The sequence below is a fragment of the Salvelinus sp. IW2-2015 genome, linkage group LG2 (genome assembly GCF_002910315.2).
Source record: "Salvelinus sp. IW2-2015 linkage group LG2, ASM291031v2, whole genome shotgun sequence".
NCBI classification, from domain to species: domain Eukaryota; kingdom Metazoa; phylum Chordata; class Actinopteri; order Salmoniformes; family Salmonidae; genus Salvelinus; species Salvelinus sp. IW2-2015.
Genome location: NC_036839.1, coordinates 36,989,428 through 37,002,584, shown reverse-complemented (window position 1 = coordinate 37,002,584; position 13,157 = coordinate 36,989,428). Strand labels below are relative to the sequence as shown.

The 13,157-nt window shown below is 43.9% G+C and overlaps 1 pseudogene; it reads left to right on the top strand.

Annotated features, from left to right (window-relative positions):
- Positions 1-13,157, top strand: part of LOC111971694 (synaptotagmin-like protein 5) — an 80,769-nt pseudogene that overhangs the window by 19,957 nt on the left and 47,655 nt on the right.

Here is a 13,157-nt window from a genome sequence, read left to right as displayed (position 1 = left end):
TATGACTAATATTTGATAACTCAACAGTAAATCGCTCGCACAGAATGTAGTTTCTTTAAGAAGCCTCTGTTCTCACTCACTTCCTTACTTAATGCACCTGTTTTTAAACTTTCTGCTATAAAGAAACCTTCCACACATCTAGAATCAAACGATCACTTCCACACATCCAGACCGAGCTGGTGTAGATATCGGTATATTGCGACTGCCAAGGCTGGAGATTGTACAGGTACAATAGCACCTTGTGAAATGCACAACTGTGCGCATTTTAGAAGAAATTCAGATACGTCTCAATCACCCCTGGTTGGGCTCTTGCAAGATTTCACGAGGGCATTCAATTGCTGGGCAGTGGATCAGCCCAGAACAAATGGCGACTCTGGTCTGCCTGAAGAGGAGTGGACCACAGGTCTCCAAGAACCATATCATAACATACGCATAGATAAATCTGCGGCCCAGGTCCTCTGCTCAAGCACTGATCACCCGTCTGAGTTGCCCATGACCATTTGATGAATCCAAGAGAATGAGAAGCAGTGGTCTGATGAACATCAGAGTTTTTGGTCAAATCCACTCGCCTGTTTGGAGGAAGTAGAAGAGATGAGTACAACCCAAGAACACATCCCAACTGAAGCACGCGGAACTCCCATTCTTGGATGCTATTTGCAAGGAGGCACTGCACCGTATTGAGGAGGAATGATGCATTATCTGAGTTATCTGAGATCCTCAGTAGAGCACTTGAAGACTGGGTCGGGTCTTCAGCCATGACGACCGAAATAACAGCCATGGACTAAGAGATGTCTCCTAGAGATTCCAGGTCCTGATGCCTATCCCTTCCACCTATCATAGCAATTTAGAGAGTGACAACCGTACTGCCCAGCGCCCAAAACGTGAGTATGAGTGTCTGTCATATGTGGCCAAATCCGCTGCGTGGCTGCATGGTCAAAACACAGAAGTATATTCTTATCCAACAAAAAGTTCTGTACTAATATTTAGTTTGTTTTTATTATCAGTACTGTCATGCCCCATCATATGTATTATGACTTAGAAATAACAAATGTGTTTTCAATTTGTTGCTATATTCCGTCTTCAGCGTTAAGGTACTTGATAAAAATTACAGACCTCGAACATGCTTTGTAAGTAGGAAAACCTGAAAATCCAGTTGTATCAAATACTTGTTCTCCCCACTGTAGCTATCACCCTTGCTATGAGCTCGAATTGTCAGGTGGCATCCTGTTTCCATTGAAATACTTGAGATTGTTGACAACTTGCTGGAGTCCCCTGTGGAAAATTCATTGCATTGGACATGATTTGGACGGCACACACCTGTCTATATAAGGTCCCCTACTAGTTGCTGTGCAATCAAAGCAAACAACAAGCATGAGTAGAAGCGATGTCTTAGAGCTCTGTAACACGGAATGGGTTGGGGAACAGATTTGGAAGTATCAAAATGTCTGAGCATGAAGGACGCAAGAACACAGGACCCTCCATCATCTTAAATGGAAGAAGTTTTGAACCCGACCTTCTAAGTGCACCCGGACAAACTGGAAATTTGGGTGGAAGGACTTTGTCCAGGAGGACCGACCGCGATGGTCAACTCTGACAAAGAGCTTAGAGTTCCCTCTGTTGAGTTGAAACTCTCCAGAAAGGACAACAATCTCTGGCAGCACTCCATCCATAGCCTTTATGGTAGGTGGCCAGGGAAGCCCTGCTTCGTAAAAGGAACATGACGCACATTGGAGTTTTGCCAAAAGGATTCAAAGCCTAGACTATGAAGAACAGATCTTGGTCTGATAAACCAAATTCAACTTCTTGGCCGAATGCCAAGCGTCACGTCGAGGAAATCCTGGAACCATTCTCTACGGTGAAGCATGGTGGTGGCAGCTCACTCGATTGTGGGTTGTTTTTCACAGCAGGGCTATTAGACTAGTCAGGATCGGCGCAAGATAACGAAGCAAAGTTAGAGAACTTCCTTATGAAACTGCTCCAGACGCTCAGGACTCGCGACTGGGGCAAAGGTTCACTTACCAACAGACACTACCGCTAAGTCACACTGCAGACAACATATGATGGATTCTGGACAATTCTGTGATTCACTTGAGTGACCCAGCTAAGCCCACTTGACTCGAATACACTTCTGGAAGACCTGAAAATAGCTATGCACAATGTTCCCCATCCAACCTGACAGAGCTGTAGAGGATCTAGAGAGAATGGGAAGCAAACCCCCAAAACAGGTGTGCCAAGCTATGTACTATACCAGACATCGAGCTGTTAATTGCTTGCCAAAGGGCTTTCAACAAAGTAACTGAGTAAAGATCTGATACTTTGTAATGGTAAGTGTTTTTATTTTAATAAATTAGCAAAAATTTCTAAAAAACTTTATCTGCTGTCATTATGTGGTATTGAGAGGGGGGGAACGATTTAATCATTTTATTTAGAGCTGTAACCTAACAAATGTGGAAAAAGTCAAGGGTCTGATGTTTACAATGCACTCCATCAAAAGTTTCGGGTCACTTAGAAATATTTCTTGTTTTGAAAAGAAAAAGCACATTTTCTTGTTCGCATGGGATGCTACTTCTAGGCAGGTTCCTCTGTCCGTGTCTTGTCTTTTGCCCATCTTATCTTTCTTTTTATTGGCCAGTCTGAGATTAGTGCTTTCTTGCACTCCTTCACTGTGACATTGAGAGGTGTCATTTTGGCGGATATTTTAATGAAGCTCGCCAGAGAGGGCTTGTAGGTCTGTTTCTAAAATTAGACCTCTATGTCTTGTCTCTTTTGTCAGTGTGCACGGGGCTTCCACTCCTTTTCTTTCTGTTGATAGTTGGGCAAAACATTCTGATCACCTGCACTCCACGATACAGATTGTGTACAAAGCTCCTCCGCCTCATTTCGCTATCACCACAACCATCCTCGCATCCTTGCTCACAAGCAAAATTTCAAATAGCAGAGCACCGTGTCTCAGTCTTACAAAATGTCATGTATCAGATTACAACTACGATGTTTTGCTATCCAGAGTACATTCGTATCTCCTCCGATTGATTGAGTAGCACCAATCAGTATTGGTATTTTCAATAATGCATCGAGGCGTCGCCCCACCAGTGACTGTACTCATCCCAACGAACCTACACCACTCCACCTGAGTAAAGTAAGCTGCCGCTTTCAAACTGACTCAGCCGGGAGGATTCATAAATCCTTCTGCCCTCAAACGAACCATCACGCAGCATCAATACGGAGATGAATCATATACACCGCTCGACGAGTTCATTGCAGGCTGCTAAACCTTTAAGACTACCAGAGACAAGCACTGCGTACCCGAGCCTATAGCATGCTAATATCTATGCTCCGGTTCGAGCAGCCCTTGCTGAGATCAGCTTCCGGCGACTGTGTTTCACTTCGCTCTGAGCCCGGTGGTAGACTCATAAAGTCAACAAACCAGGCTGCGGCACGGATCACCAGGCGTGTGCTCAACATTGCTGGAACGTCGACCACGGCAGGTCTCACTGTACATCTTTCAAATTCTGTATGAGTCTTCAATCCAACATTTTCAAGCAAACTTCTATTCTCTTGACCCAAGCCAATGCAATGCTTAAATGACTACCACCCATAGCCTACGCGAGCCCTGAATTGCTTTAACGCTGTAAAGCTAATCAACTTATCCAGAAACTAGACCCTCAATTTGGCAGCCCAACAGTCCACAAATAAATTTGAGCCTTCCCTCTGCACTCTGGTAGAGGTTTGGATGCGGCGCTTAGCCCCCCAGTATGTATGCCGTAACATACCCTCTGTGTGCCTTGCGTTGGAGCGGCAATTTGCCGTACAGCGCTATATCAACGGTTCAGGTGCGCATGGTGCAGATATGAACTCTTTGAGGATATAGGACCTGCCAAATCTTTTTCAGCTCTCTGGGATGAAAGTTTGTTCCCTCTCAACTGTCTGGTATGTTTTGAACATAATAGTTTTTGCTATGTGACGCCCAAGGAAACTTGAAACGTTACCCTTCCCTACACTTCAATGTTAAGGGCCATTTGCCACTTTCCTTGTAGTCCACATCACACTACCTTCCTTGTCTTGTCACCCTTGGGGATAGGTGTTGTCCCTGACATCTCAAGTTCTTACTCATCTATACCGCGCATCATGTCTGTAATCAGCCTTCATGCTTTGTTCGTCAGCAATTGAATGTCGGTTGAGTCTGTTTGCCACAGTCTTGTGAACAGGGAATATCATGTCACTAAGCACACCCTGTGCCTGTCAGGACGGGCGACGTGTGTTCCTATCCAACTGGAGCCCTAGAGCCAGTACAGTTGCATATGGAGTTTAGCCATAGCGTAGCTTATTGATCTTAATCCTATCGTGTTCGTGTAGTCAATGGAACGCATTCTCATGTGTTCTTTTGTCAGGTGCAGAAAATGTTAGTGGTGGAGTGCGATAGATTGCTATCTGTATCTGTGGCGCGGTATGCGAATTAGCTAGGGTCAGTGATGCCGGAATTCTTACTGGTTGGTAGGTGATCAAATACTTATGTCATGCAATAAAATGCTAATTAATTACTTAAAAATCATACAATGTGATATTCAGGATTTTTGTTTTAGATTCCGTCTCTCACAGTTGAAGTGTACCTATGATAAAAATTACAGACCTCTACATGCTTTGTAAGTAGGAAAACCTGCAAAATCGGCAGTGTATCAAATACTTGTTCTCCCCACTGTATGTAAATAAGGTATTTCTGTTTTTTATTTTTAATAAATGTGCAACATTTTATAAAAACCTGTTTTCGCTTTGTCATTATTGGGTATTGTGTGTAGATTGCTGAGGAGTTTATTTTTATTTAATCAATTTTAGAATAAGGCTGTAACGTAACAAAATGTGGAAAAAACTCCTAAGCAATGAAGAAAAAGCTTCAAACTGTAACCAGTGCCTGCAACCTGGTTCAGTTTATCAGTCAACCTACCAGGGTAGTTACAAACAGCACATGAATGAAATCATCAACATGTATTGATCACATCTTTACTAATGCTGCAGAAAGGTGCTTGAAAGCAGAATCCAGATCCATAGGATGTAGTGATCACAATATAGTAGCCATGTCTAGGAAAACCAAAGTTCCAAAGGCTGGGCCTAATATAGTGTATAAGAGGTCATACAATAAGTTTTGTAGTGATTCCTATGTTGTTGTTGTAAAGAATATTTGTTGGTCCGTATTGTGTAATGAGGAGCAAACAGACGCTGCACTTGACACATTTATGAAATTGCTAATTCCATTTACTAATAAGCATGCACCTATTAAGAAAATGATTGTAAAAACTGTTAAATCCCCATCGATTGATGAGKAATTGAAAAATTGCATGGTTGAGAGGTATGAGGCAAAAGGAATGGCAAATAAGTCTGGCTGCACAACCGATTCGCAAACGTATTTCAAATTGAGAAATCATGTTACACTGAATAAAAAGAAGAAGAAACTACACTATGAAACAAAATAAATGACATAAAGAATTATAGTAAAAGTCTTTGGAGCACCTTAAATGACATTTTAGGAAAAAAGGCAAACTCAGCTCCATCATTCATTGATTCAGATGGCTCATTCATCACAAAACCGACTGCTATTGCCAACTACTTTAATTATTTTTTAATTGACAAGATTAGCAAACTTAGGCATGACATGCCAGCAACAAACGCTGACACTACACATCCAAGTATATCTGACTCAATTATGAAAGACAACCATTGTAATTCCGTAAAGTGAGTGTAAAGAGGTGAACAAATGATTGTCTATCAACAATGACAAGCCACGGGGGTCTAACAACTTGGATGGAAAGTTACTGAGATAATAGCAGACAATATTGCCACTCCTATTTGCCATATTTTCAATTTAAGCCTACTAGAAAGTGGGTGCCCCCAGGCGTGGAGGTAAGCAAAAGTAATTCCGCTACCTAAGAATAGTAAAGCCCCCTTTACTGTCTCAAATAGCCGACCAATCCGCCTGTTACCAACCCTTAGTAAACTTTTGGAAGAAATTGTGTTTGACCAGATACAATTATATTGTACAGTAAACAAATTGACAACAAACTTTCAGCATGCTTATAGGGAAGGACATTCAACAAGCACAGCACTTACACAAATTACTGATGATTGGCTGAGAGAAATTGATGATGGAAAGATTGTGGGGACTGTTTTGTTCGACTTCAATGTGGCTTTTGACATTATCGATCATAATCTGCTGCTGGAAAAACGTATGTGTTATGGCTTTACATCCCCTGCTATATTGTTGATAAAGAGGTACCTGTCTAACATAACACAGAGGGTGTTCTTTAATGGAAGCTTCTCCAACATAATCCAGGTAGAATCAGGAATTCCCCAGGGCAGCTGTCTAGGCCCCTTACTTTTTAAAATCTTTACTAATGACATGCCACTGGCTTTGAGTAAAGCCAATGTGTCTATGTATACGGATGACTCCACACTATAAATGTCAGCTACTACAGCAACTGAAATGACTGCAACACTTAACAAAGAGCTGCAGTTAGTTTCAGAGTTGGTGGCAAGGAATAAGTTAGTCCTAAATATTTCTAAAACTAAAAGCATTGTATGTGGACAAATCATTCACTAAACCCTAAACCTCAAAGAAATCTTGTAATAAATAATGTGGAAATTGGGAAAGTTGAGGTGACWAATCTGCTTGGAGTAAACCTGGATTGTAAACTGTCATGGTCAAAACATATTGATACAACAGTAGCTAAGATGGGGAGCACTGTCCATAATAAAGTGCTGCCTTACCTTCTTAACAGCACTATCAACAAGGCAGGTCCTACAGGCCCTAGTTTTGTTGCACCTGGACTAYTGTTCAGTCGTGTGGTCAGGTGCCACAAAAAGGGCCAATTGCAATTGTCTCAGAAGAGGGCAGCACAGCTGGCCCTTGGATGTACACAGAGAGCTAATATTAATGATATGCATGTCAATCTCTCCTGGCTCAAAGTGAAGGAGAGATTGACTTCATAACTACTTGTATTTATGAGAAGTATTGACATGTTGAATGCACYGTGATGTCTGTTTGAACTACAGGCGCACAGCTCGGACACCATGCATACCCCACAAGACATGCCACAAGAGSTCTCTTCAYAGTCCCSAAGTCCAGAACAGACTATGGGAGGCGCAGAGTACTACATAGAGCCATGACAACATGGAACTCTATTCCACATCAAGTAACTGATGCAAGCAGTAAAATTGGATAAAAAAACAGATAAAAATATACGTTATAGAACAGCGGGGACTGTAAAGCAACACAAACATAGGCACAGACACATACATACACACACACGATAACATACGCACTATACACACACGTACACATGGATGTTGTACTATGTGGTAGTGGTGGAGTAGGGGCCTGAGGGCACACAGTATGTTGTGAAATCTGTGAATGTATTGTAATGTTTTTAAAATTGTATAAACTACCTTCATGTTGATAGACACCAGGAAGAGTAGCTGAATGGGGATCCATAATAAATGCAAATAAAAACAGACACAGACAGACAGACAGACAGACAGACAGACAGACAGAACAGACAGACACCATACTACACACACACACACACACACACCACACACACCACACACACACACACACACACACCACAACACACACACACACACACACACACACCACACACACACACATTGCAATGCACACTCATAAACCCACCACACCCTACCTACAGGCACACAAACCTCATTAACACGTGTGTGTTGTGTGTTTTTGTGTGTGTGTAGCCGGACGGACGGAGAGCGTGGCTAGTTTCCACTCCAGCGACAGCCGATGTTTGACAGAGTCCGACCCGGGGCATGGCCGGACAGGGTCTGATACCGCCACCCACATTGCTGTCTCCGGGCCTCCGTGTCATCAGGTATCGTCATGATAACACACTCTTCACACCTCCAAATGTGTGTATCTGAACACTTATAGAGACAGGATCCTCTTGGTTTTCACACCTCCAACCATGTGTGTATCTGAACACTTATAGAGACAGGATTTCTATCTTCACACCTCCAACATTGTGTGTTCTGAACCTTATAGAGACAGATCCCTTCTGTTTCACACCTCCACAATGTGTGTATCTGAACACTTATAGAGACAGGATCCTCTCTGTTTCACACCTCCAACATGTGTGTATCTGAACACTTATAAGAGACATGGATCTCTCTGTTTCACACCTCCAACAGTGTGGTATCTGAATACCTTACAGAAGAGAGACATGATTTTCTCTGTTTCACAGAGCCCAGACAACGTTACTTGTTTACTTAGTTTGAATCTGACAGGGAAGAAGATTCAGCGGATGTTAATAAAATAGATTTTAGGGGTGGTTGTTTCAGAACTTTAGGAGTGTTCTATTAGAACTGGGGTGCGTGGGTTTAGGAAGTGTTCTATTTAGACTGGGCGTGTGTGGGTTAGCGAAGTGTTCTATTAGACTGGGGCGTGGGAGCATGTGTTTAGGAAGTGTTCCTATTAGACTGGGGCGTGGCGAACATGTGTTAGGAAGTTTCTATTTAGACTGGGTGCGTGGGTTAGGAATGTTTATTAGACTGGGTGCGTGGGTTAGGAAGTGTTCTATTAGACTGGTGTGTGGGTTAGGAAGTGTTCTATTAGACTGGGTTGCGTGGGGAACATGTGTTAGGAAGTGTTCTATTAGACTGGGTGCGTGGGTTAGGAAGTGTTCTATCAGACTGGGTGTATGGGAGCAGTGTTAGGAACTGTTTCTTTATAGACTGGGTGCATGGGAGCATGTGTTAGGAAGTGTTCTGTTAGACTGGGTGCATGGTAGCATGTGTTAGGAAGTGTTCTGTTAGACTGGGTGCATGGGAAGCATGTGTTAGGCAAGTGTTCTATTAGACTGGGTGCAATGGGAGCATGTGTTGGAAGTGTTTCTATTTAGACTGGGTGCGTGGGTTAGGAAGTGTCTATAGACTTAGGGTGCGTTGGGACATGTGTTAGGAAGTGTTCTATTAGACTGGGTGCTGGGAACCCATGTGGTTAGGAAGTGGTTTCTATTAGAAACTGGGTGCTCGGGGGTGTCAGGAAGTGGTTCTATTAGATGGGGTTGTGGGTTACGAAGTGTTCTATTAGACGGGGTGTGGTTGGAAGTGTTCATAGAACTAGGTGTGGTTAGTGTTCTATTAGAAACTGGGTGCGTGGGTAGGAAGTTGCTTTAGACTGGGTGCGTGGGTTAGGAAGTGTCTATTAGACTGGGTGTGTGGGTTAGGAAAGTGTTCTTAATTAGAGGTTGCGTGGGGAGCATGTGTTAGGAAGTGTTCTATTAAGACTGGGTGTGTGGGTTAGGATGTATTCTATTCCGACTGGGTGCATGGGAGCATGTGTTAGGAAGTGTTCTATTAGACTGGGGTGCGTGGGGAGCATGTCGTTAGGTAAGTGTTCTATTGATGGGTGGCTGTGTGGTTAGGATGTACCTCTATTCGATGGGTGCGTGGGAGCATGTGTTAGCGAAGTGTTCTGTTAGACTGGGTGTGTGGGTTGGAAGTGTTCTTATTAGACTGGGTGTGTGGGGTTAGGAGTGTTTTCTACATTAGACTGGGTTGGTGGGTTTAGGAAGTGTTTATAAGACTGAGTGTGTTGGGTTGGAGTGTTCTATTAGACTGGGTGCGTGGGTTAGGAAGTGTTCTATTAGACTGGGTGTCGTGGGTTAGGAAGTGGGTCTAATTAGACTAGGCGGTAGGAGTGTTTAGACTGGTGTGGTAGGAAGTGTTCAATTAGACTGGGTGTGTGGGTTGGAAGTGTTCTATTAGACTGGGTGGTGGGTTAGGCAGTGTTCTACTTAGACTGAGTGGCGTGGTGGGTTTATTCACTGGGTTTAGGTGGTTCTATTTAACTGGTGTGGGAGCATGTTGTCTATGACTGGTGCGTGGGTTAGGAAGTGTTCTATTAGGACTGGGTGCGTGGGTTAGGAAAGTGTTCTATAGACTCGTGCGTGGGTTAGGAAGTGTTCTAATTAGACTGGGTGCGTGGGTTAGGAAGTGTTCTATTGACTGGGTGTGTGGGTTTAGGAAGTGTTCTATTAGACTGGGTGCGTGTGGGGTGGAAAGTGTTCTATAGACTGGTGTGATGGTTAGGAAGTGTTCTATTAAGACTGGGTGTGGGTGTTGGAATGTTCTAATTACACTGGGTGTGTGGGTTACGAAGTGTTCTATTAGAAGACTGGGATTGCGTGGGGCATGTGTTAGTAAAAGGGTTCCTATTAGACCTGGGTGCTGGGGGCATTGAGGAAGTGTTCTATTTAGACTGGGTGCTGGGATGTTTAAGGAATGTTTCTATTAGACTGGGTGCGTGGGCAACTGTTAGGCAAGTGGTTCTGTACTGGCAGGGAGCATGTGTAGAATGTTCAGTGGGTTGTGTTTAGCCGAAGTGTTCTATTAGACTGGGGTGTGTGGGTTAGGGAAGTTGTTTCTATTAGACTGGGTGCATGGGAATTTTTAGGAAGCTGTTCTATTAGGAACCTGGGGTTTGCATGACATGTTGAGGGTGTTTAGACGTGCAGAGCTATGTTACGTATTAGACCTGGGTGTGGTGGGTGAAGATGTTTATAGACTGGGTGTGTGGGTTAGGAAGTGTTCTATTAGACTGGGTGCGTGGGAGCATGTGTTAGGAAGTGTTTCTATTAGACTGGGTGCTGGGGAGTGTGAGGATGTTCTATTAGGACGGGTGCATGGGAGCATGTGTTAGGAGTTTTCTATTTAGACTGGGTGCAATGGGAATTAATGGGAAGTGTTTCCTTTAGACTGGGTGCATGTGGAGATGTTTAAGGAAGTGTTCTAATTAGACTGCAGTGTGTGGGTTATGAAGTGTTCTATTAAGACTGGGTTGTTGGGTTAGGAAGTGTCTATCTAGACTGGGTGCTGGGGTAGATAGTGTTCTAATGAACTCCGTGGTCTAGAGAGGGTTTATTGACTGGGCGATGTGTGGTAAGGGTGTTCTGATTAGACTGGCTGTGGGCATGGTTGTTAGGAAGTGTTCTATTAACTGGGTGTGTGGGTTACGAGAGGTGTTCTATAGACTGGTGTGTGGGTAGGAAGTGTTCTATTAAGACTGGGGTGCGAGGGCATGTGTTAGGAGTGTTCTATAGACTGGTGTTGTGGGGTTAGGATGTTTCTATAGACTGGGTGCGGTGCGGTTACGGAAGTGTTTATTAGATCTGGGTGCATCGGGTTAGGAAGCTGTTCTATTAGACGTGGGTGTGGTGGGTTAGGAAGTGGTTCTATTAGACTGCGTGGTGTGGTTAAGGAAGTGTTTTCCTATAGCACTGGGTGTGTGGGTTAGGAAGGTGTTCTATTAGACGGGTGTCGTGGGTTTAGGAAGTGTTCTATTAGACGGGTGGTGGGTTAGGAAGTGTTTCTATTAGACTGGGTGTGTGGGTTATGGAAATGGTTCTATTACGACTGGGTGTGTGGGTTAGCGAATGTTCTATTAGACTCGGTGGCGTGGGATTACGGGAAGTGTTCTATTAGACTGGGTGTGTGGGTTGGAGAGTGTTTCTATTAGCCTGGGTGCGTGGGTTAGGAAAGTGTCTATTTAGACGGGTGCGTGGGTTAGGAAGTGTGTCTAGTTAGACTGGTGCTGTTGGACAAGTGTCATTAGGAAGACTGTGCTTAGGGAGCTGTTAGCTGGGGTGCATGTGGATGTGTAGAAGTGTTTTATTAGAACTGGGTGTTGTGGGTTTAGGAAGTGGTTCTAATTAGACTGCGGGTGCGTGGGTTAGGAAGTGTTCTATAAGACTGGGTGCAGTGGTTTAGGAAGGTTCTATTACAACCTGGGTGGTGGGTTTAGGAGTGTTCTATTAGGACCTGGGTGTGTGGGTTTAGGAAGTGTTCTAATAGACGGGTGGGTGGGGCATGTAAGTGTTTCCTAATTAGAACTGGGTGCGTGGGTTAGGAGAGTGTCTATTAGACTGGTGGCGTGGTTAGGAGTGGTCATTGTGGGTGTGGTAGGAGTGTTCTATTAGATGGACTGGGTGTGTGGGTTTGGAAAGTGTTCTATAACAACTGGGTTGTGGTGGGTTACGAAGTGGTTCTATTTAGACTGGGTGCGTGGGTATTAGGAGTGTTTTAGGACTGGATGTTAGGAAGCTTAAGACTGGGTGGCGTGGGAGCATCTGTTAGGAAGTGTTCTATTAAGACTGGTGCGTGGGATTGTAAGGAAGTTTCGTATTTAGACTGGGTGCGTGGGTTAGGGGAAGTGTTCTAATTAGACTAGGGTGCGTGGGTTAGGAAGCTTCTATTAGACTGGGTGCGTGGGTTAGGAAGTGTTCTATTAGACTGGGTGGGCAGGGACACTGTGCTAGGAAGTGTTCTATTAGGGACTGGGTGCGTGGGTTAGGAAGTGTTCTATTTAGACTGGGGCATGGGCTTTTGGTTAGGAACTGTTTCTATAGGACCTGGTGGTGTAGGATCTATTGACTGGGCTCGTGGTTGAAGTGTTCTAGTTAGACTGGGTCGTAGGTAGAAGTTTAGGAAGTGTCTTTAGACGTGCATGGGAGCGTAGTTAGGAAAGTGTTTCTATGCATAACTGGTGCATGGGACAATGTGTTGGAAGTTTCTATATTAGCTGGGTGGTGGGTTCGGAAGTGTTCTATTAGACTGGGTGCGTGGGTTAGGAAGTGTTATAAGACGGGCGTGGTTAAGCGAAGTGTTCTATTAGACTGGGTGCGTGGTTAAGGGAGTGTTCTATAGACTGGGTGTGTGGGTATAGGAAGTGGTCTACGTGACTGCGGTGTGGGAGCATGTGTTGGAAGTGTTCTACTTAGATAACTGGGTGTTGGGTTAGGAAGTGTCTATTAAGACGGTGCGGTGGAGCATGTGTTAGGAAAGTGTTACTATTATAGACTGGGTGTGGTGGTTCGGAGGTGTTCTTTCTATTATTTTATTTAATTTTTTTTATTTCAAGCCTTATTTAACCAGGTAGGCCGGCCTAGTTGAGAACAAGTTCTCATTTGGCAACTGCGACCTGCCAGAATAAAGCATAGCAAGTGTGAACAACAACACAGAGTTTACACATGGAGTAACAATAATCAAGTCAATAACATGGGTAAGAAAAAAAAGAGAATCTTATACAATGTTGGCAAAAGGCATGAGGTACTGGCTAAATCGAATAATTTACATTTAGCAGATTAACT